The 22,714-nt window shown below is 39.9% G+C and overlaps 1 protein-coding gene and 1 long non-coding RNA gene across 2 annotated transcripts in view; both read left to right on the top strand.

Moving 5' to 3' along the window:
- Window positions 1-2,595, top strand: part of DTWD1 (DTW domain containing 1) — a 62,083-nt gene extending 59,488 nt beyond the window's left edge. The window contains exons 9-10 of the transcript XR_010380851.1: window positions 630-734; window positions 1,785-2,595. The gene's annotated coding sequence lies outside the window, so the exon portion shown is untranslated. The remainder of the gene's footprint in view (window positions 1-629; window positions 735-1,784) is intronic.
- Window positions 2,596-14,546: 11,951 nt separating this feature from the next.
- LOC105104712 (uncharacterized) overlaps window positions 14,547-22,714 on the top strand; it is a 128,261-nt gene continuing 120,093 nt past the window's right edge. The window contains exons 1-2 of the long non-coding RNA XR_010380850.1: window positions 14,547-14,835; window positions 19,081-19,157. This is a non-coding gene — a long non-coding RNA (uncharacterized LOC105104712). The remainder of the gene's footprint in view (window positions 14,836-19,080; window positions 19,158-22,714) is intronic.

Raw genomic sequence — 22,714 nt, 5'->3', positions numbered from 1 at the left:
GTACACGGTTTTATAGAAGGAGTACCTATCTCCTAGTTACTATGAAGATTAAATAGGGCAATACACATAAAGTGCTTGGCACAGAGCTTGAAACATGCTTAATGTATGTGTGTGTATATATATATATATATACATATGTATATATATATATATATATATATATATATATATAGTCAACCCTCACTAATTGTGAAGTCTGTACCTATGAATTTGTCTACTTTTATTTATAACCACAAATTCAATACTCAGGGCACTTTCACAGTCATGCACAGACGTGTTTGTAGCTGTGGAAAATTTGTCACCCAGTGCATGTGTTCCCAGAGGAGATAAAGTGAAGCACCACTCTTCCTTCTTATTTCAGTTCTTTTATCATAAGCAAGTGCCCTTTTTGTGTCTGTTTAGTGCGATGTTTTTCACGTTTTTGTGCTTTTTGTCGGCAATTTCTCCGTTTAAAATGGCCCATCTGAGGGATCAGAGAGAGAGTGGGGTGATCAGCACCCTCCCCTCTGCAATCTCTAACTCTTTACTCAAACTGTTACTTATTAAGAGGACCAGTCCATTTTGTTTTTAAGGCCCTTATCAAGAGTATTTCTATTTTTATTCTGTTTGTTCTCTGTTATATCCTTCAGACACTCCCAGGGAAGCCTCCAGGAACCATATGTGAGCCAGAACTGTAAAAGGACTCAGTTCCTTGTCTCCATACAGGCTACTGAGTCCACTCTTCCCATCTGGTGGTAAGTCAGATCCGAATTAAGGCTGATTTTATTTTGCTGCAAAACAGAATTGCTTGCATTCCAAAGTTTTCTAGTTTATCGCACACAGTTAAAATCCCGGAACTTACCATCTCAGCACCTTTGCACCTTTTCCCTCTGCCTAGTATGCTTCCCTCTCTCTCTGGGGAATTGCATAGCCCTTCAATTTGGAAGTCAGCTTCAGTATCGTCATCCTAGTGAGGCCTGCCCTAACCATCTTATCAGAAGTAAATGCCCCAATATTCTCTGCCATGGCAACCTGCAATTATCTTCATCTCATTTACCACTGTCTCTAATTGTTTTGTATCTGTTTATGAGGTGGCTTGTACCCCAGCATCTAAGTTCCATAAGAGCAGAAATTTGAACTCTTTGGCTCATTGTTTTTTCCTCATTATCTAGACCTTTGATTAGTATAGACATCCAGTGACTGAATGAATCCTATTGCATTTTGTCATGTTGAATCTTCATATATATGTTATTTTCAGATCTAAACAAAATAGTCTATTATTTGTGATGTAAATTACTGTTCTCAGCATCACCCAGCAAAAGATAGGTTGGCTCACATTTGCTTGGAGAGAGAGTGGACTTTTAACCAACCTGGTGTATTGTGCTCAAGTGTCCCTGATATTAAATGCAGCATCTTAGATTCTAACCCAATTTCCCAAATTCATACCACACATAAAATTTCAAATAAACTGTGATTTGTTGGTGGGCCAAGTAGTATATGAGTTTCTGCACTGGGAAATCTAAACACTAGACAAATAGAACTTTGAGACTTTTATCTAGGATCTAAGATAATAATCTAATATATGGCACAATATAAAAAAAATATTCCAAGAAGCAGAAAACATGGTCATAATCTCTGTTCTGCTTCTAACTTGCTGCATGGCTTTGGGCAATGTTTTAAATCCCCAAGGACCTCATTATCCCCATCTGTAAAAAATATGGATCTGGACCAGTAGACACTGCAGTTCCTTCCAGCTCTCTATGGCCATCAAAGCTAAATAGAATCCATCTCCTCTTATTTCACAGAAGAAGAGGTGGTGGAGGCCTAGAGAGTTAAGACCTGCTGGGTCAAGTCTCTGACTGGAAGCACTGCAGTAGACTCCTGCCAGGGTCTGCCATTCGCGTGCAGCAGGGTGCTGTGTGGTGAGGACACCTTAAAGCAAGTGCCCGGTGAGGTAACTAAGAGAAAGACCATGTTTTTGAATCTGCATAGCTTGTGCTTTCTATTTTATAGGCAGACCTGCCTGGGAAGACAAACTGTAAGGAAGATTGCTTAGGGTACAAGGAATTACAACAAAGGAGCAGGGGAAGGAAAGGAGTTTCTTGATAAATTGAATGATAGTTGATGATGAAGTGTGTTTGGTTGAATTTGAGACACCTTTCCGTGGCATGACTATCATGGTTTTCATCATAATTCTAAGAATGGGATTGACAGAAATTGCTCTCTCTGGACAGTGCTTTGGCGGTCGCCGTTTAAGTTTTGTGTCTATGACTTCCTTCCCTTCCACCCACAGCTTTCTTGAGGTATGAGTAACAGATAAAACTTGTCTGTATTTAGTTTGTACAACATGATGTTTTGATATATGCGTACGTTGTGATTTGATTACCACGGTCAAGCAAATTAACATATCTGTCACCTTGCATAGTTACCCTCCTTTATTTTAGGGTGAAAACACCTGAGATCTACTCTCTTCAAGTAAAGTCCAAGTATATAATACAATAAATAACATCGTTACTATCTAGAGTCATCATGCTGCACTTTAGATCACCAGAACTTACTCATTTTACAACTGGAAGTTTGTACCCTTTGACCAACATCTCCCTATTTCCTCTACCCCCCCCCCCCATAATAACAGTACTCTCTGTTATTATGAATGTGACTTTTTTTAGATTTCACATATAAGTGAGATCATGCAGTATTTGACTTTCTTTGTCTGGCTTATATCACAGGACATAATGTCCACAGAGGACACAGTTCATCCATGTTGTGGCAAACAGCAGGATTTCCTTTCTCCATTGAGTTGTCTTGGCTTCCATGTCAAATATTAGTTGACAATATGTGTGTGGGTTTATTTCTAGGCTTTCACATCTGTTCCATTGGTCTGTGTGTCTGTGTTTATGCCAGTAACATGCTGTTTTGATTACCATAGCTTTGTAATATAATTTGAAATCAGGGAGTGTTATACCTCCAGTTTTGTTCTGCTTGATCAAGATTGCTTTATTTATTCAGAGCCTTTTGTGGTTCCGTATGATTTTTAGTATTTTTTTTTTTGACTCCCCTTTTCTCTCTTCCATGGCTGACCATCTGATATTCCTCCTTGAGTATTGTTAGTAAATTTGTTTTAGTCAGTCTCTAAAAAAACCCAGAAACTGCTTCCAGTATTTAAAATGGAGGACTTTTAATTCAGAAAATTAGTTACACAAGTGATATCATTGCTAAAAAACAAAACAAGGAGTAGTGATGAAGCAACCTCAAAACCAGCAGCAGCAGGAAACCACTCTCGCCAGTAGGCTAGAACTGTGCTGTCCAATATGGTAGCCAGACACACTTGGTTGCTGAGCACTTGAAATGTGTCTAGTCTGAACTAAGATGTGTTCTTAGTGTAAAATACCCGCCAGATTGTGAAGAATTAATATTAAAAAAGAGAATGAAAAATAGCTCTTTAATAGTTTTTGTATTGAATACACAGAGAAATTTTATGTTGAATGTATTGGGTTAAGTAAAATATAGTATTTAAATTTATTTCACCCTTTAATTTTGACTTTTTTTAAAGTGGCTACTAGAGTATTAAAACCCAGATTATGTATCTCACGGTGCTGGGCTGGAGAGACAAATGTAGAAGGTGACATTACTAAGGCTCAGGGTCCCAGGAACCTCAGTGGGCTGGCCCATCAGGAACTAGAGGCAGGGAGGAAACACAGCTGTTGCTTGAAATGCCACCTGGAGCCAGACAGAAGAAGGGTACCCTCGCTTTACCCTGCCACCCCAATCTCCTGTCAGTGCTGCTGAACCCAGCAGAAGTCACCTGGGAAATGCCAGCCCCCAGGGGCCAACCTCCCTATGGTACAGAGTTGAATGGGGCAAGGGCAAGGAATGCATCTGAGGACAAATTGATTCATTTAGATTACAGTCAGGGCCCAGAGTATCATTTTTGTTCATTCATTCATTCATTCAACAAATATTGATTGAGTACCACTTACTACAGAGACCATTTAGAATTATTGCCCTGAATTTCTGACCCTAACAGTTCAGAGTTTAGGTAAAGAACTCCCTTGTGTCAGTCACAGAGCAGTTTAGAAAAGAAAGAAACCTGAGCTGGACTTTCCAGGAAGATAAGAATTAGATAAACAAAGTAGAAGGAAAAGCTTTCCCGGAATGGAAAACTGTATGCATAGTAGAAATACACAGAAGCAGGAATAAATTTACTCTGTATTAAAATGAAATGCATTATAGCCAGGAAGCTCAAATCTTTCAAGACCAGTCTTTAGCTAAGTGAGACTCCAGAGCAGTTTCAACCTGAGTAAAAGACCGTATAGGATTTTTATTAATAGTAAAAATATGGCTGGAAGGTGCAGCTTACGGGAGGTAGAAAGAGACTCACGTTTAGTACTCTCGACACTGCAGCATGGCTTGGCTGCCACTCTGAACTATAAGTTTTCCAAGGGACAATGCCTGACCTGTTCACTTAATCCCAAGGCATGGCCCAGAGTAGATGCTCAGTGATTCCATGCTGAATGAGTGAATGCCAGTAAATGATGTGGTGATGCATGAGTCCCTGGGCTGAGGAGACCCAAGGCAAACATTGATTCAATATTGACGTATTCCAGAATACAGTTTAGGGAATTAGAAATGAAGTTATGCATTGTACTCCAATAATTAGGAGAAATACCTTCAGGAACTTTCATTATTGTGTCCCTTAGGCACAATTATGGGGGATTCAGGAATCCCAGTGGAAAATTTGGTCAACCTGGCATGTTATTAAGGTGATAATAAAATTTATAATACAATTGTCCTCACCCATGCCTTTGTAATAGTTTTCTTTATGGTGATACATATTTAAGGCTGATTCCTTTAGCTGCATCTGGATTGGATTAAAAGGTATATTAGATTCATCCCTGAGCTATTATTCCAGAGACCAGATCCTGCAGGCCAAGGCTAATTCATAAAATTCTGAGATATCGAAGAGCATAAATTATCATCACAGAACCTGGGAGCATTAAATCCTGAGATATCAAAGAGGACAGATTATCATCACAAAACCTGGGGAACCATAAGAATCATTGAAAGTCTCAGAGGAACAGCATTACATGAGGGAGGGTTTTGGGGAGGTCCCACTTTATGCACTTAGACATTAGGGAGTGTTGCTCTATGTCAAATGCAGGCTGTATATTAATCCAGCACTCTACCATATGGAGCCCACATGGCTGTTTAGAGTGGGTGTTATCTCTAGAATCAGCCAGAGTTGGATTCAAAACCTGGATTCAACACACATCACTCTGTAAGTTTAAACAAGTGATGAGGGTAAACATAGCGCTTACACCATGGTTGCAAGAATTCAGTAAAATAATGCAAGCAAAGCCCTTGCTTATCAAAGAGAAACTGCTCAGTAAATGTTAGTTTTCTCTGTAAGAACAGTAGAAGTGCAACTAATGTCCAGGAGTCTTTAGTTTTCCAAAGAGGACCCCCCTCCCCCACCACATAACAAACATACAAGGCAGGAAACTCGTTCAAACCAATCCATACATACCCTTTTTCCTGTGCCTTACCCCAAAACATAATCCGTTCAACCCTTTACCCACTTTGATCTTAGATTTATTTGCCCATGAATCATTCTTGTGTATCCCAGTTCCCCAAGTGAATGCTTCTTGTTCTAACTCCAGCATAGCCCCTGTCCTGGTTTTGCTTCACTGACAAGGTTTTGGCCTATGGGTCTTGCTCTCCTTAGCATCTGACTTAAGTTTGCTCCCACTTTCTACTTCTATCCTCCTGATGGCTTGTGGTAGCCTTCACATTACTGCAGAGCTAAAACATATTCCAGAGAGAAAACAAAGTCAATATCCTTAAGTAGGCCTCCTGGTTGACAATGAGAGAACCGAGTTGGAGAGAGTTTCCAGGGTGGGAAGGTACACAGAACACACTTCCCCTACTTTTAATCCTGTCTGGGGATTGTGACAATTAATACCGGCTCTGGTGTCAGTAAGTAGGGTTAGTAAAGGAGCCATTTAATCAGAAAAGCTCTTTACCCTTAAAAATACCCTCCGTTTTGCCACTTTTGGAAATGGAAAGAAAAAGCTATTTATGTGGTTTCTCAAATCCCTGAAATTGTAGTTTGGGTGCAGATTTTCAAAGTGGTCTCTGCCAGAGTGTTGCTTTCATAAGCTGAGAACCAGGCATTCAGCTTTAGGGAAGCCAAGCATTTGGAGGGAAGCCGTGGTGGGCCCAGCGCCAGCTCCAAGACTTGTGATGTCTTCTGGCATTTACAACTCACTGTTCTCTGTTGCAACCATTGCCTCAGAAGAAGGGGCTAAGAAAAGAGTGTGGCCTCAGGGAATTGCCCTAGACCATTGGGATACCTGCTGTGTTGTGTGGAAACCCTGCCATTTGAGCATTGGGATAGTTCAACATGGCAAAGACTGGAGGAAAGTAATGCTAACAGTGACTGAAAATTCCACTTCTGTCATATGCAAAAAAAATACAAGTCTGCAAATCTCTCCCCACCTTTCTGCTAACCCCTTTCAGAGTCATTAAAGTAATTCGGTGGCCTTGAGAGCTGGTTGTCTGGCAGGACCAGGCTCTGCCCACAGAGAGAAAGCTCTTTTCCATAAACCACAACCATCTTCCCCAGTGCCTCTGCCCAGTCCTCCTTATTCCTGCCAGTATTCTGCCTCCTCATTGTTATAATAGTCCAGGAGATTTTCTCCACATCCAGTAACAATTCAGGGATTCCCTTCTAACACAAAATGTAGTATGCCAGATGGTTTTAAAGTGCCTTAGAGGAAAATTAACCATCATTAGTGAGATAGAAAATAGGTGGTACTATTTTACATAAGTGTGGTCAGGGAAGGTCTCTTTGATGAGGAGAAAACTGAACAGATATCTGAATAAAATAAGCAGTGAGACTTGGAAGTATTGGGAAAAGATTATTCTAGGCAGAGGGAATAGTCAGTGCAAAGGCCCTGAGGTAGTAGAGTGCTGGGCATGTGTTCAAGGAAAAGCAAGAAAGCCAGCATGGCTGGAGCACAACGAATGAGGAGAAGAGTGACAGAAGAGCTTTGGGTGGGGGGGCCAGGTCACTTAACACTTCAGAGGCTCACTCTGGGAAAAACAGGAAACGATTGGAGGGTTTTGAGCAGAAGGATGTGAGCTGACTTAAGTTTTAAAAGGATCACTGCCTGTTGCATTGAGAATAGACTATAGGGAAACAAGAAAGGAAGGGGGAAAAAACCAGAAAATTACTGCCATAATCCAGGTTTGAGATGATAATAGCTTAACCAAGATCATAGCAGTGGATGTGGGTGAGAAAATTGGAACAAAAAGAGATGTTGAGAATTGGTGATATGGATATATTTTTAAGGGGGAACCAACAGGAGTTCCTAAAAGATTGCAGGGAGGGTATGAGGACAACAGAGGAATCAAAGTAAAGTACAGCATTTTTGGCCCAAGCAACTGGACAGCTGAATTGCTGTTGGTAGAGATAAGGCTGACTGCAGGAGAGTTAGAGTTGAGGGGAAAATCAAGAGTCCTGTTTTGAACACATTGAATTTAGATTTGTATTAAACATCCATGATTTTAATGGTCAGAAAGGTCATTAGGTAAGAGGTTCAAGCTGAACCATAACTTTGAGCATCAGTGGTATATAAATGGAAGTTAAAGCCATGAAACCACAGAAGATTGTAGATATATAAAGACAGCCAAAGATTGATCCCTGGGGCAAGACAATGCTTAGAGGTCAAGGTGATGTGGATGAGTCACCAAAGCTGACTGAGAAGGAGCAGCCAGCGATGTAAGGAGAGAACTAAGAGAGAGTGATGTGCGAAAGCCAAGTAAGAAAAATATTCAAGGAGGAAGTGGTCAACTTTCTTGAATGTTGCTGTTAGGTCAAAAAAGATGAGAACTGAGAAATGACCATATTGGAAAGTTGAAAGATGGAAGTTGTCCTACAGTTGAACATTTTATGTATTTTCTCTTGAAGAAAAAAAATTTTAAAGACCCTAAAAGAAGCATGTGAGACATGAGCATTTATTAATTTCCACTATAAATTTGGTGACCCAATTTCCCAGACACTAAAATTGATACAAGTGGCATAATGCTGGAGCAATATATTTGAAAATAGGATTGTTCTCCAAAACTCAAGCCATGTCGGCAATAGACCAAGAAAGAGCCCTCAATGAGAAGTTGGCTCACTCCATTCTGGGTGTCTTTAACACCCCACTGAGAATCAATGACTCACTCATCCTTTTATTCCTTTATTTTATAAAACACTGGTGTGTGTGTGTGTGTGTGTGTGTGTATGTACATCTCTATTTCTCTATTTCTTTTTCCCTCTGTGTGTCTGCTATCTCACCATCTACCTACCAACCTACCTATCTAGAAAAACAACGCCACTTTGATAGAAGATAGCCTTAACATATAGGTAGAGTTTTTGCCAATAAGATCAAAAGACTTTATAGCATTTATTCTTTAGTATTTGTAAAGGCTATAGAGGAATATAGCGTTTTTTGTTTTTTGTTTTTTTGCTGTAAGAACAAGAACCACTTTGAGAAACAACCGAAAACTCTCATTAGTAGCTTCCATCTCTTAGTGTACTGAGATTTGGATTCTCTATGGGGAAGGTCAAGGGTGAGGTATTCGTAGTTGCAACTCTTCTCAGAATGACCACAAATTACAGTTAGGATAATGAGGATGTGTTCAGTAGAGGATGTTTAGGAGGAGAAATGTCAAATAGGAAGGAATATGTGGATAGATGGGTTTGTAGAATAAGAGAGAAGTCTATTCTGGATAAATAAAATTAAGAGTTTGAACCATCATAAGATGAGGAAATTTTGGTTGAGATAAGGTCATAGAGAGAGAATGTAGAGAGAGAAAGGAGAAGAGGTGAACAATTTTTCCATTGAATTGTTCAGGGGGCCTTCCTCTCTTTCATAACTATGCTTAGTCAACATAACAACATTGTTTTTCTCATAGAATGCTATTTTCATTACATAATTGTAAAACCAAACTGTGAGGGAAAACAGTAAAAGCGATTTATCATCAGTCTTCACATCTCATCAAGGGAGTATGCTGAGAAGTCTCTTTTACTCTCTGATGCCTCCTGCCCACCCTGTCCAACTATTTTTGGATTACAGTTGTTCTACTATCCTGTAAAAGCCTGGGGTATTTTCTTGGGGACATTTTTGAAAAGGGATGTTTAGAACAGAGTAATCCTTCTCATAAAAGCAACAGAGCCTAAAGCCCTCAGAGATGGAGTGTGTCTAGATAACATTTAATTTATTGTTTCATTTCTTCTGAATCATAGTGTGCTTTATTTCCGTTTGTAAGTATTGGAAGTGCAGACATCAAATGGCTCTGAAAATAACACTGCTAATTCTCTTTTATGAAGTTTACTACTTTCTTCTTTTTTAAAAAAATATTTATTGAAGTATAGTTGATTTACAGTGTTGTGTTAGTTTCTGATGTACAGCATATTGATTCAATTACACAATATATTCTTTTTCATATTCTTTATAATTATAGGTTATTACAAAGTATTTTTTCAATGAAGACATACAGATGGCCAATAGACACGTTAAAAGATGCTCAATATCACTAACTACTTTCTTCTGGATTCAAACAATTGTGACACTATTTGGACTTTCTATACTAAAGCTGTTTCTTTTAGAAGTCAGATTTGATTCTATAGACATTTTAAATTCAACACATTAACTACATCTTGTATTAGCCTCTAATTCAAGTTCCTAATTATAGAACCATATTTCCCTGTTTTCATTACCTCTTTTGTGATCAGGACTGGTGCCTTTCTGTGTGTGTGTGTGTGTGTGACACCTATAAGCCAGCATCTTGCAAATCAGATGCATTTTAACAATGAAACTGACTGATCCAGCAAAAAATATTAAAAATCCATGTCTTAGTTTTGAATTACTTTAAAATTGAAAATGTATACTTTAATACATTGAGGTGTTTAACATGAATTTAAACGCATCGTTGAACAGAATTATAGATGCACTTCACCAATTTTCCCTTGGCATTTCAATTCAAAATGTTTTCCTGTTTTTTTCCAACAAGCATTTAAAACTTTCATTATAATGGAAGCAGGGATAGTTTTTTGACCAAGATGAAAACCATGAACAACACCCACCATATGAGTAATATGCATGGAATTATATTAAGACAATGTGCGTGCTTTTGTTTACATGCTGAGATGAGGATAGAAATTTCAACAATTTGGTAATCTGGGTTTCAACAATCAGAAACCCAGATCACCAAATTGAGCACCAGAAGCTGCTTTGGCATGAAGCCATTCAGGCAAAACAAAAGTTAACAAGATGGCGGGAGCTGGGCAGAGAAGGACTGAGGGGATAAATAGCACTCTGCAGCTGCTTTTTTAAGACAACCATTTTGATGAGTGGACTTTTTCACCCAATCCCAAAACAAACCACATTAAAATGTCATCTTCTTTTAATATCAAGAAATGTGGGGGATAATTATCCTCATCTCACCCCTTGGCAAAAATCTAATACGGCACAAAGTAAGGGTCAGGGAGGGTTAGGGTGAGAGATACCCAGACACCATCTGGCAGACATACTACACATAATCAAGAGGCACGTATTTACCAGACTTGCTCATTTCAGAAAAGGCCGTCAGTAATTCTTAAGTAAAGCAACTGCCCACTCTAGAAGAATTTGCATAAATGAATAGTTGAAGTGTTAAATTCTGATTTCTCTTTTAAAGCTATAATATAGCCATACTAATTTATTTTAAAACAATACATGTAATTACTTCTTAATAATTACATCTGGTTTTTTAAATTTGAAAATGAAGATAGGCATGTATACTTTCTGTGGGCTTCCTGAAATATATAGTATTTGGGAAAGGGAGGATATTTTGGCAGTAAATATATATATATATATGTGTGTGTGTGTGTGTGTGTATGTATATGCTATATATATAAACATCTTTTATTGAGTTATGGTCATTTTACAATGTTGTGTCAAATTCCAGTGTAGAGCACAATTTTTCAGTTATACATGAACATACATACATTCATTGTCACGTTCTCTTTCACTGTGAGCCACCACAAGATACTATATATATTTCCCTGTGCTACACAGTACAATCTTGTTTATCTACTTTACATTTTGAAATCCCAGTCTATCTCTTCCCACCCCCCACCCCTCTGGCAACCACAAGTTTGTATTCTATGTCTATGAGTCTGTTTCTGTTTTGTATTTTTGGGTTTTTGTTGTTGTTGTTGTTGTTGTTTTCTTTTCTTTTTTATTTAGATTCCACATATGAGCGATCCCATATGGCATTTTTCTTTCTCTTTCTGGCTTACTTCACTTAGAATGATGTTCTCCAGGAGCATCCATGGTGCTGCAAATGGTGTTATGTTGTCGGGTTTTTATGGCTGAATAGTATTCCATTGTAAAAATATACCACCTTTTCTTTATCCAGTCATCTGTCAATGGCATTTAGGCTGTTTCCATGTCTTGGCTATTGTAAATAGTGCTGCTATGAACATTGGGGTGCAGGTGTCACTTTGAAGTAGGGTTCCTTCTGGATATATGCCCAGGAGCGGGATTCCTGGGTCACATGGTAAGTCTATTCCTAGTCTTTTGAGGAATCTCCATACTGTTTTCCACAGTGGCTGTACCAAACTGCATTCCCACCAGCAGTGTAGGAGGGTTCCCTTTTCTCCACAGCCTCTCCAGCATTTGTCATTTGTGGACTTTTGAATGATGGCCATTCTGACTGGTGTGAGGTGATACCTCATTAGTTTTGATTTGCATTTCTCTGATAATTAGTGATATTGAGCATTTTTTCATGTGCCTATTGATCATTTGTATTTCTTCCTTGGAGAATTGCTTGTTTAGGTCTTCTGCCCATTTTTGGATTCGGTTGTTTGTTTTTTTCTTATTAAATCATGTGAGCTGCTTATATATTCTGGAGATCAAGCCTTTGTTGGTTTCATTTGCAAAAATTTTCTCCCATTCTGTAGGTTGTCTTTTTGTTTTACTTATGGTTTCCTTTGCTGTGCAGAAGCTTGTAAGTTTCATTAGGTCCCATTTGTTTATTCTTGCTTTTATTTCTATTGCTTGAGTAGACTGTTCTAGGAGAACATTTTTGAGATGTATGTCAAATAATGTTTTGCCTATATTTTCTTCTAGGAGGTTTATTGTATCTTGTCTTATGTTTTAAGTCTTTGATCCATTTTGAGTTTATTTTTGTGTATGGTGTAAGGCAGTGTTCTAGCTTCATTGCTTTACATGCTGCTGTCCAATTTTCCCAACACCATTTGCTGAAGAGACTGTCTTTATTCCATTGTATATTCTTGCCTCCTTTGGGCAGTAATTTGATCTACTAATGTTAGCTTCATTCACCATAGGGAATCCTTAATTTATACTTAGTGATCTCTCAGTACTCAATAAAACACATATATAATATCCTAAAATGGAGGTCTCCTAAGATTGTCTGGGGTTAATGTGTTACAAATGTTTCTTCGTAATTAAGAAAAAGAAGGGAGAAGATTATACACTAAGTGCCATTTTAATAAACTTTGACTTAACTGTGGCAGATGGCTACCTCCAGTAAATGTGTCAAAATGCCTATCTTGTCAAAAGAGCCTTGAGAAAGTGATTCCATAAAGTTTTCTTGTTTCAAATGCAGATTAGGGATCAAAATTAATTTGGACCTATAGAATGTGGAGAATTTTGTTTTCATTATAAGAATGATGGATGGACAGTTTTCTTTCCTTTATTGCTCTGAAGAATGCATGATTGTGTCTTTCAGAAACCAGATCAATCTCTTGTTTTCTACTGCAGCAAAATGTCAGATACTCAGAATACTTGAGAAATGATGAAATCTGGTTAACTTGCTATTTTGTTTTACTAATGTTTAAGAATTTTTTATGTGCATGGTTGTTTCAACAATTGTTTTAGTAGAAGTGTGTACAAAGAAAACAGTGTAAAATATATTAGTCCTTTCTCCTGGCTTCATTGAATATTTATTAATTAGATAAATATTTATTGATCATCTTTTTGCTAAGCAATACTTGATGAAAGACTGTATGTTTTGGCCCTCAAAGAGCTCATTGTTTAGTAGAAAGAAAAAGGGATATGAATGTAATTAGATAGTATATTAGTCAAAACAGGCTAATGGTTATAACAAACAATGTTAATTTTCAATGGTTCAGTACAGCAGAGATTTATTTGGTTATGTTACAGTACATGGGTTGTACACAAAGAGGATGGGGTGGGGTTTCTTCTCTTTGCAGTCAATCAGGCTTTTTCCATCTAGTGGCCCTGTCATCTTTTTGGTCCCCAGAGATCCACCAGATTTTCTACATCCATCTATCAGGCCAAGGAAAAGAAATTTGGAGAATTACAAGGGAGATTTCATGGACTAGGCCTGGAGGAGCCATCTTTACACATTCTGTTCATCAGCTCTCAGTCGTATGGCCATACCAAACTTGAGTGTTTTGATCCAGTTCACAGGGCTTTAATGATATTTAAAGTGTGTGTGTGTGTGTGTGTGTGTGTGTGTGTGTGTGTGTGTATTTCCAAATGTATCTAAGTCCATTTTTTCTGGGTTTTCTGTTGTCATCCCTTGATTTGTTTATTTATCTCTGTATCAGTACACATTGTCTGTATTTTAAGTCTGATATTTGGTAGATGTAGCCCCCTTACTTTGTTCTCTTTTTGAAAAATAACTGTGGCAATTATTGGCCATTTGCTTTTCCATCAAAATTGTTGAATCACCTTATAAAAGTTCCATGAAAGGGCTTCTTCCATGAATGTTTTGATTTAAATTGCATTTGACTATAATTTTATTAGAATTAAATTTGTGTCTGATTTACCCCAGACTTTATTACATTGTAGTTGCTCAATAAAGACTTTATTGACTAAATAAAAAGAAGATGACAATTCTAAGCTTCAGGACAATGAGCCCATTATAAGCCTTAACTATGCTTAGAACTGCAAATCAATTTTAAAATTGAGCAAAATTAAAATTAAAATTTAACTGTTGCAGATCCTCCACCATATAATGTAGTCCAAGATATGATTGGTTTTTCAGGGCACTGAATTTAATCATTCAGATATTTAACCATGACAACCTCTGTAAGGTGCCTAGCACATCAATTAGTATTGTTATACATGGTAACAATGGATAATACTGTTGAATACATGATAATTCCTTTTTGTGAGAACATTGTCCTACTTTACTAGCAAAGATCATTAAATGCCATTTTTTAAAAGTAGCTGCCCCAGGGAAACAAAAAATAAACATTGATGTTTTATTTATTACTTTAAAAATATTATGTAATACTTTATTTAATTATTTATTTATTTGTAATACTTTTAAAATTTATTACTACTTTAAAAAATTAATTTGAGTGCTAACAGTCCCTAATCAAGCTACAGCTATATTCCTGTATGACTATTTGATTGCTTGCTGAAGTTTAATAGCAGTATACATGAATTTAAAAGTTCCTCTTATTAAAACCTTTTAAATATTTAAAAATGTAATATAGAGCTATGATGGTGAGCTTTTTCTAAGAGGTAAATGGACTACCAATGTGAGCTAATGAGTAAACTTTAGTATTATATGAAAAATAGTTATGACACAAAGGATTTTTCAAGGAATGGAAATACATGTCAACTGGTATCCTCACCTATATAAGCATATTCTAATTGGATGACATAATCCCAGGGTTGGAAATTGCCTTGATAAAATTCATTACTATTTCCTTCCTCTCTCCCCATCTGTCTTCCCCATAATGTCTCTGTTTCTAATCAGGAGGAATAAAGTTCATGGCTGAAAAGCAGTTTGGAAATCCAGATAGGCAGCAGGAAACCACAGGTATGATATTCTGTTTATAGATTTTCTGTTTTCTGTTGATAGAGAAGTCAACATAGTCTATTAAATTGACGAGGTCTTTAATGATACGTTCTTTCCCTGAATCTATGATAGAGATGAAGGATAAAAAGATTCTAAATAGACCTAATATGCTACAGTCACATTACACATGGTGAGTCAGATGTGAGTAGGTCCCAAGCTCATGCCAGGAAAGAGTAAACATAACATTTCAAGGTGTCTGGGAGGAAAAAAAAAATCCTCCCTTCAACTTCTAACTTCACTTTACCACCATCCACTATCAGACTGTCCCAGAAAACTGAAAATGACCCAGATCTTGTGCACAAAAGCACATGTAGGGCTTCTAGACTCTAAAGCAGACAATTTGTAGTTTTAGTGAATTGGCAGAACATAGCTCTGCAGTAAGCGTCATCTGTAAAACTCTACTGGCCAGGTGGCATTTTGAGTTCTCTCCTGTCTGACTGAAGCTCAGAAATAACAGAATGTGCCACAGCTAGAGACCAAGCCCATTCTTGGTGTCCTTATAACCCTGAAATTAATTGTATGCCCTTCTGCTCCACCAGGGTGCAGGGTGGAGGGAAGAGCTTGGACCCTGGAGGCAGGCAGTGTGGGTTGGATCCCAGCTCTGTTACTTACCAGCCTTGTCTTAGGCCTAGGCCATTGGAATCTCAATTCTTTATGTAATATGGGAATTAAAAAATATTGATCACATTGCTGTGAGGATAAAATAGATGAAGGAGCTCCTGCTAGAAAAGGGCCCCATGCCTCACATCTCTCACCATTGACTCTCAAGTGCCTAAAATTCCTGCATTGCTCATGACTGTGAGATAAGGCAGGGGTGCCACACTAAGAATGAAAGTGTATAGCATGTTGGTGGTAGGGCTGGATGGCATCTTCAAACTAGCACCTTGGTCACCATTTACTTTTGCAAACTAGTTAAGCAGTCACTATGCAGGGAATTCCAAGGCTAGGACACCATATAGGAAAGTCTGGAATATGAAAAGCCATTTAGAAGTAGAAGATGAGGAACTATCAAAGAGGACAGGCCTGCGATGGGAGAGAGGGGTCACACTGAAGCACTTGGGTAAGGAAATGTGAGAGTTCTCCAAATTGGAAGAAAAGGGTAGTAAAATCAAGTGGGGGTGCAGGTGGGATAGGGGAGTGGCTATGTACAGAAATGACACTTGGACTTGGAGTCATCCTTGGTTCCCCTCTTTCACACACCTACAACCAAATCATCAATAAATTCTACTTCCAGAATTCACCCAGCATCCACTCAGTTCTTACCACCTCCACATATACCCTGGTCTAAACCACCTTATTCTCACGTCCTAATTACCACAGTAGCTTCCTACTTGCACTCTGCCTACCATTCCCTCTTATTGTCTGTTCTCTGAGTACACAGTGTCAGATCATATCACTCCTTGCTCAGAACTCTCTAATGACTTCCCATTTCACTCAAAAAAGAAAAGTCATTAATAAGAAAAAAAGCAAACAACCCAGTCCAAAAATGGGCAGAAGACCTAAACAAGCAATTCTCCAGCGAAGAAATACAAATGATCAATAGGCACATGAAAAAATGCTCAGTATCACTAATTATCAGAGAAATGCAAATCAAAACTACAATGAGGTATCACCTCACACCAGTCAGAACGGCCATCATTCAAAAATCCACAAATGACAAATGCTGGAGAGGCTGTTGTGAAAGGGGAACCCTCCTACACTGCTGGTGGGAATGCAGCTTGGTACAGCCACTGTGGAAAACAGTATGGAGATTCCTCAAAAGACTAGGAATAGACTTACCACGTGACCCAGGAATCCCGCTCCTGGGCATACAACTAGAAGGAACCCTACTTCAAAATGACACCTGCACCCCAATGTTCATAGCAGCACTATTTACAATAGCCAAAACATGGAAACAGCCTAAATGTCCATCGACAGATGACTGGATAAAGAAGAGGTGGTATATTTATACAATGGAATACTATTCAGCCATAAAAACCGACAGCATAATGCCATTAGCAGCAACATGGATGTTCCTGGAGAATGTCATTCTAAGTGAAGTAAGCCAGAAAGAGAAAGAAAAATACCATATGAGATCACTCATAAGTGGAATCTAAAACAAACAGACAAACAAACAAACAAACAAAACATAAATCCAAAACAGAAACAGACTCATAGACATAGAATACAAACTTGTGGTTGCCAAGGGGGCAGGGGGTGGGAAGGGATAGACTGGGATTTCAATATTGCAGAATAGATAAACAAGATTATACTGTATAGCACAGGGAAATATATACAAGATCTGTGGTAGCTCACAGAGAAAAAATGTGACAATGAATATATATATGTTCATGTATAACTGAAAAATTGTGCTCTACACTGGAATTTGACACAACATTGTAAAATGATTATAAACCAATACAAATGTTTTAAAAAAAAGTCATAATCCCAAGTCCTTCCCATGGTCTGCTTTCCTGCCCCACATGATCTAGCCCCAGCCAGCCCTCTGAGCTCTCCTCCTTTTGCCCACTGCGCCCTCTGCACTGACCTTCTTACTGTGACTTGAACATTCTTTGGCCTTAGCACATCCACACATTGTTTTCTCTTTCTCTGGAAATTCCTACCTCTAGAAATCTACATGACTCACTTCCTCACTTCATTCAAGTCTGAACTCAAATATCACTTTCTCATCCCAGAGGCCTTTCTGACCTCCACTAATACAGCATCCTGCACCCCATCATGGTCTACTCTCTGATTTTTGCCCTGCACTTGACCATACTGCCCAAAGACAACATGCCACTGGATTTGCACGAGACATACAACCACCTCACAGGAACATGAGGAACATGAACACAGAAGAATCTGAAGCCCTTCCTTTGAGCTGGACTTATCTGTTCTCTGAGAGCCAGGAACCCCAGTTGGTGTTTTGGACTTCAGATATTCCTGCTCTGAAATCCATCCAGCAAGGCAGGGGTCAGGGATATGGCCAGTTCTGAGAAATCCTGAAGAGCAGGTAAGTGACCAGGAACACATATCTTTTGCAATTTGTTTATTTCACCCTCACAGAAAGTATTTGCCTGGAGTCCCACCTAACAGAACACCTTAAAAATACTGACTTTACTACACTTCTAAGCAATCTAAGAAAATATTTCAAATAAATAGACTAGCAAGATGTTCTCCTTCAATATCCAGGGCCTCAGATTTGAGTCTCAGTGATGGCTGGCTGCTCTCAGGCTATGAGTGTAGTGAATGCTCTGGTGTGCTGCACAGCTCCCACTGCAGGGAAGACACACTCTTTCTCCAGTGCTGGGAGTGTTGCCTGCTGACGGCTTCCAGCTGACTCCCTCTCGGGGCCTTTCCCTTAGCTGAAGGGAGCTGTCTGGTCTGAAATTACATTCTCTACCTAGGGATAGCCCACATCTGATGACTGGTCAGCATGGAGGTAAAAGGCATGGTGTCTGTACCACAAGTTGAGATGACTCTGAAAAGCCTTCCCAGCTTCAGAGCTCCCTTTGGGATTGGCTGTGGCCTTTCTTGTACCTGCTTCACCAAATTTCACTTTCCTCAAGCCCTCACAGGAGTCATTCCCAAATGTGCCACCCAGTTATATTCCTGCATTCAGATCTCCATCTCAGAGCCTATTTCCCAGGGGACTTAAGACACTGAAGAAACTCAGTTCAATCATTACAGTGGCCAGAAGAAACAGCCTGCGCCACCTGGGGTCAGGTGATTGCCACCATGGCAGACTCAGGAACTTGGGGAAAGGTATTGACTCCTACAGACTGTTAATGGGTAGCAAGTGGCAGAGCCTGAGCTCAACCCACACCTTCCACTCCAGCTAAGTCCTTCAAAAGAGAGCTGGATCCACTGGAAAGTCATGCCACCCTCCCACACTGCAGCCAGACTGGCCTTTCAGTTCCTCAAACAGGCTGAGCTCTCTTGAGCTCTCTTCTGACTCAGGGACTCTTTATTGAACGGGTTTTCTTGGAATCTTGGCTTAACTGGTTTCTTCTCAGCCTCAAAGTTTCAGCTTAATGCTGCATCCTCAGGGAAGCCTTTCTGGGATGCCCCTACCCAAAGGCATTTCCCCCACCCCATTTGATTCCCATTTAACCATATCCTTGCTTATTTGTTTCAGTGGTCTTATTTCACTCTAAATGTTTCTGTTTGTTTATGTTTGTTCTCCTACACATAACTAGTTTTTAAATGTCTTCTCTACCCCTACAGAACGCAAGCTCCATGAAGGTAGAAACGATCTAGTTCACTGCTGTATCCACAGTGGCTGGAATAGCACCAGACACATGGTAAGTGTTCAATAAACACACTGGGTGAAAACATGAACATTCTTTTCATTCACTAGTCTTCTTTCTATACACCACAAGAAGCTTATCTGAGACAGCATACAGATACATGAACTCTTACACAGGAGATTGGTTGGAGCCAAACTGCAAGGTCTGGAGAGACGTTTGCGTCTATTGTATGTGCTTATAATGCTGGTTTTGAGGGTTGGTGAGGGTGGGGATGGTGTCATATAGGCACAGACAAACAGTGAAACCAAGTAATAGGCATAGGAGTACAGCTCGAGTTCTGTTTGATGCCATGTGAAGTTGAAATGCAGTGCCTCCAGAGCAACACACTGACTTTCCTGGAACAGTTCATGAAATACGAGGGAAACCTACATTGTTCACCCTTTCTAGCTGGGGCTCAGAGGAAAGCAGTCTTTGGAGCATCAGAGAAAGTTCTAGCTGACCAGCTGTGAGCCTTGTGGAGGAAGGGCTCCAAGCAAGACAGCTGTGTCTGTGCTTGGTATGAGCCTTGGAGGCCCCGCAGAAGTAGGGGCTCCTGCTCCTGTGTGGCCTCCTTTCCCCACTTGCCCTACCAGGTTCGTAAGTTCCCTGTGAAGGTGGCAAGGTGCTTAAATGTGCGTGCACCCTCCCAGTCCATATCCCTGCCAGCCTCTGCTGGAGAGCCAGAGCATTATCAGGAGGTATCTGAGCCAGAAGGAACCTTGGGGCTCATCCTCTGCAGTAGTGTTCATGCTGGGTCCTTTGCCTTAACCATAACAGCTGTGCTTTTCATCTGTTTTCTGTATGTCACTCGGGAAAGTCAGTGTCCTTCTGAAGAAATCAGAAACTTGCAAGCATCCAATTCCTTTGTGTTCGAGCCGAAGAAATAGAAATCCAAAGAGGTGCTAGGAGGGACTACAGTCCTAAACAATTAAGGGCAGAATCAAACCATGACTTGTGAGTGTTGTATCTTCAAACCCAGCTCCATTTCTCCACCTGCTGCATCACTGATCATGCCGGTCATTTGATATGGCCTTCTTTATTACTTAACTTTCCAGAACCAGTTCCCACTCTCTTCACTTGGCATGGCCCTTCTCTCCTGGAGTTCCAGAAGAAGGCACAACTATGGACAAGGTAAAAGATGAATGTTCTCTAGTGCAGTCCCACACTCCCCTGCCCTGGTAGGCAGTACCCCTTCAGGGTACATCATCTGGTTCCCCGGAGCAGCACTGCTGAAAGCCATTCTGAAGGACTAAGGTTGTGGACGAGTAAAGATGTGATTGCTCCCAAACCAGCTCCACTCAGTCTATAGAGTCTGCTTTTTGGTTTTCATCCCTGCCCACACCTTTTTTTTTGAGGGGGCGAGGGGAAGTTTGTGGTGAAATTACAGAGAAAAAGGAATGTATTAGTCAGCTAATGGTGCATAATAAATTAATGCAAATTTAGCAGCTTAAAACAACACACTTTTATTATCTCATAGCTTCCATGAGTCACGAGTCCAGGCAAAGCTTAGCTGGGTCACCTTTAGGGTCTCACAAAACTGCATTCAAGGGGCTGCTGTCTCAGTCTCACCTGCCACTCAGGGGTCCTCTTGCAAACTCATGTGGATGTTGGAAGAATTTGTTTCCTTGCATCTGCAGAACTCAGGACCAACAGGAGGAAGAGAACATCTGCTATGTGGAGTCTCTGAGGTCAGGGAAAGGATAAGCCCTCTTTTAAAGGCCCACCTGATTAGGGAAGACCCAACTAGGATAATCTCCTTTCAGTTAATTCAAAGTTTAGCAACTTACTTTCATCTGTAAATCCCTTCTATAAAACAACATAATTGTGGGAGGGCTACCTCATGTCCATTGCCATATTCCCTAGTAGTTGGAAGCAAGCTGTATATCCTGCCCACGTTCCACGGGAGAAGGTTTCATGGAGGCATGGACACCAGGAGGCAGGGACCACAGGGGTCATCTTAGAATACTGTACACAAAATTCTTCTGTTATTAGAAGAATAATCAAAAACTAACAAAGGTTAATTCAGGATGAGGAAATGGAGGCTCAAAAGAGTGAGAAATGTACTTATGGTTCCTTATGGCAGAAGCAGGCTTCTAATCAGCAGGGTTCTAAAGCTAAAGCTTACTCTCTTTACCTCTACTGCCTAACTCATACATTTGAAAGACAAATGAAGACTATTGTGAGGTTCAAGGGCAAGAAACCTGGATAGGCAACCAAAGGCCTGCTTTCTCTTCCAAATTAATTCTCTAGCTGCAGATAATTTTAGGCAGCTCCTTAACTCTGTGTTTCATTCTGTCCTCCCAGTAACCCCCCTGCTTTTGGTGAGGATTGATGAAAAGTACCAGGCATTGCAAATAGTAGGTGCCTATAAGTGCTCATTAAACTAAAATGAAAGGTACCTCTTTTAAGTAGAAGGAGGTTTACCAATTTAACCTCTTCCTCCTTCTGCCAAGTTTGGTCTAGAATGCTATGAGTGTTGGTGTGAATGGAGAAAGGAAGAGGATGGTGGGAAGGCTAAATAAATGTCTCCAAGATATCACTGCCCCTCTGCCCCTCTCCTGAAAGCCAAGGGGACACACTGGAGCAATTCTGAGCTCCACAGTTTTAGGATCAGATTTCTGTTTTAGGAAACGTGCTCTGATAGTGGAGTGAAAGAGAAGAAGACCAAATGGGGAGCTGCTGCAGAGTTCTGGGTGAAAGACCATGTTCACCTGGATCACAGAGGTGAGAAAGTGGCTAGAGAGATAGGAGAAAGCTTCTGTCCATAGTTAGGGTACAGAATCTATAGGGTTTTGTGGTCACTTATGTGTGAGGAGTAAGATAAATAAAAAGCCTAAAAAGAAGTCTAAAATAGTGACCATTAAGAGGAATGAAAGTAACAAGGTGGTTCCTATGAGAAGATGACAATGGCCATTTTGTCACCAGCTCCCCCTCCCGTGGGCTATAGCTTCTCACTGAGTCAAGGGAAAGGGGGTCTTATCAGAGATGTGGAAGCAGGTAAGGGGAACAGAAGCACGTCTAAGGCTGGGTCCCAGTAGGTCGTTGTTCCCACTAGCCCTGAACACTGGAACTAGCAGCAGCATCACCTGGGAACTTGTTAAAACTTGCTCCAGCCAGACGTACTGAATTAGAAAGTAGGCATGGGGCCCAGCAATGAGTGCTTCAACCAGCCCTCCTAGTGATTTCTATGCATGTTAAAATTTGAGCACCACTCTAAAGAAGTCATTTTGGTTCTGAAAATATGTCCATTCATAAAACCTCTGGGCAGTCAGGCAAGATGGATGTATAACCAGGGGCCTCTGAAATGTTGGCTACACATTGACAATGAGGAAAAGGCTTACTTTCCTCCCCCACCTGAAGATACTGAGTGAAACCTTCCAAATTCTCAGGAGAAAGATACCTCTGGATCATATTCTGTTCTCCTTTGAGAGTCTTGCTCAAAATACAACAGTTCCAAAAGGAAAGAAAAAGTAAAGGGAAGGAGGAAAATGCAAGGGCCACACAATTTAGTATTGCCCTTGGGAGTGCTGGAGCCTGCTTCCTCACATTGCATTTTCAGTTATCACCCCCAC

The sequence above is a fragment of the Camelus dromedarius genome, chromosome 5 (genome assembly GCF_036321535.1).
Source record: "Camelus dromedarius isolate mCamDro1 chromosome 5, mCamDro1.pat, whole genome shotgun sequence".
Taxonomy (NCBI): domain Eukaryota; kingdom Metazoa; phylum Chordata; class Mammalia; order Artiodactyla; family Camelidae; genus Camelus; species Camelus dromedarius.
The sequence above is the reverse complement of the archived record's forward strand: the minus strand, read 5'-3'. Positions and strand labels throughout refer to the sequence as shown.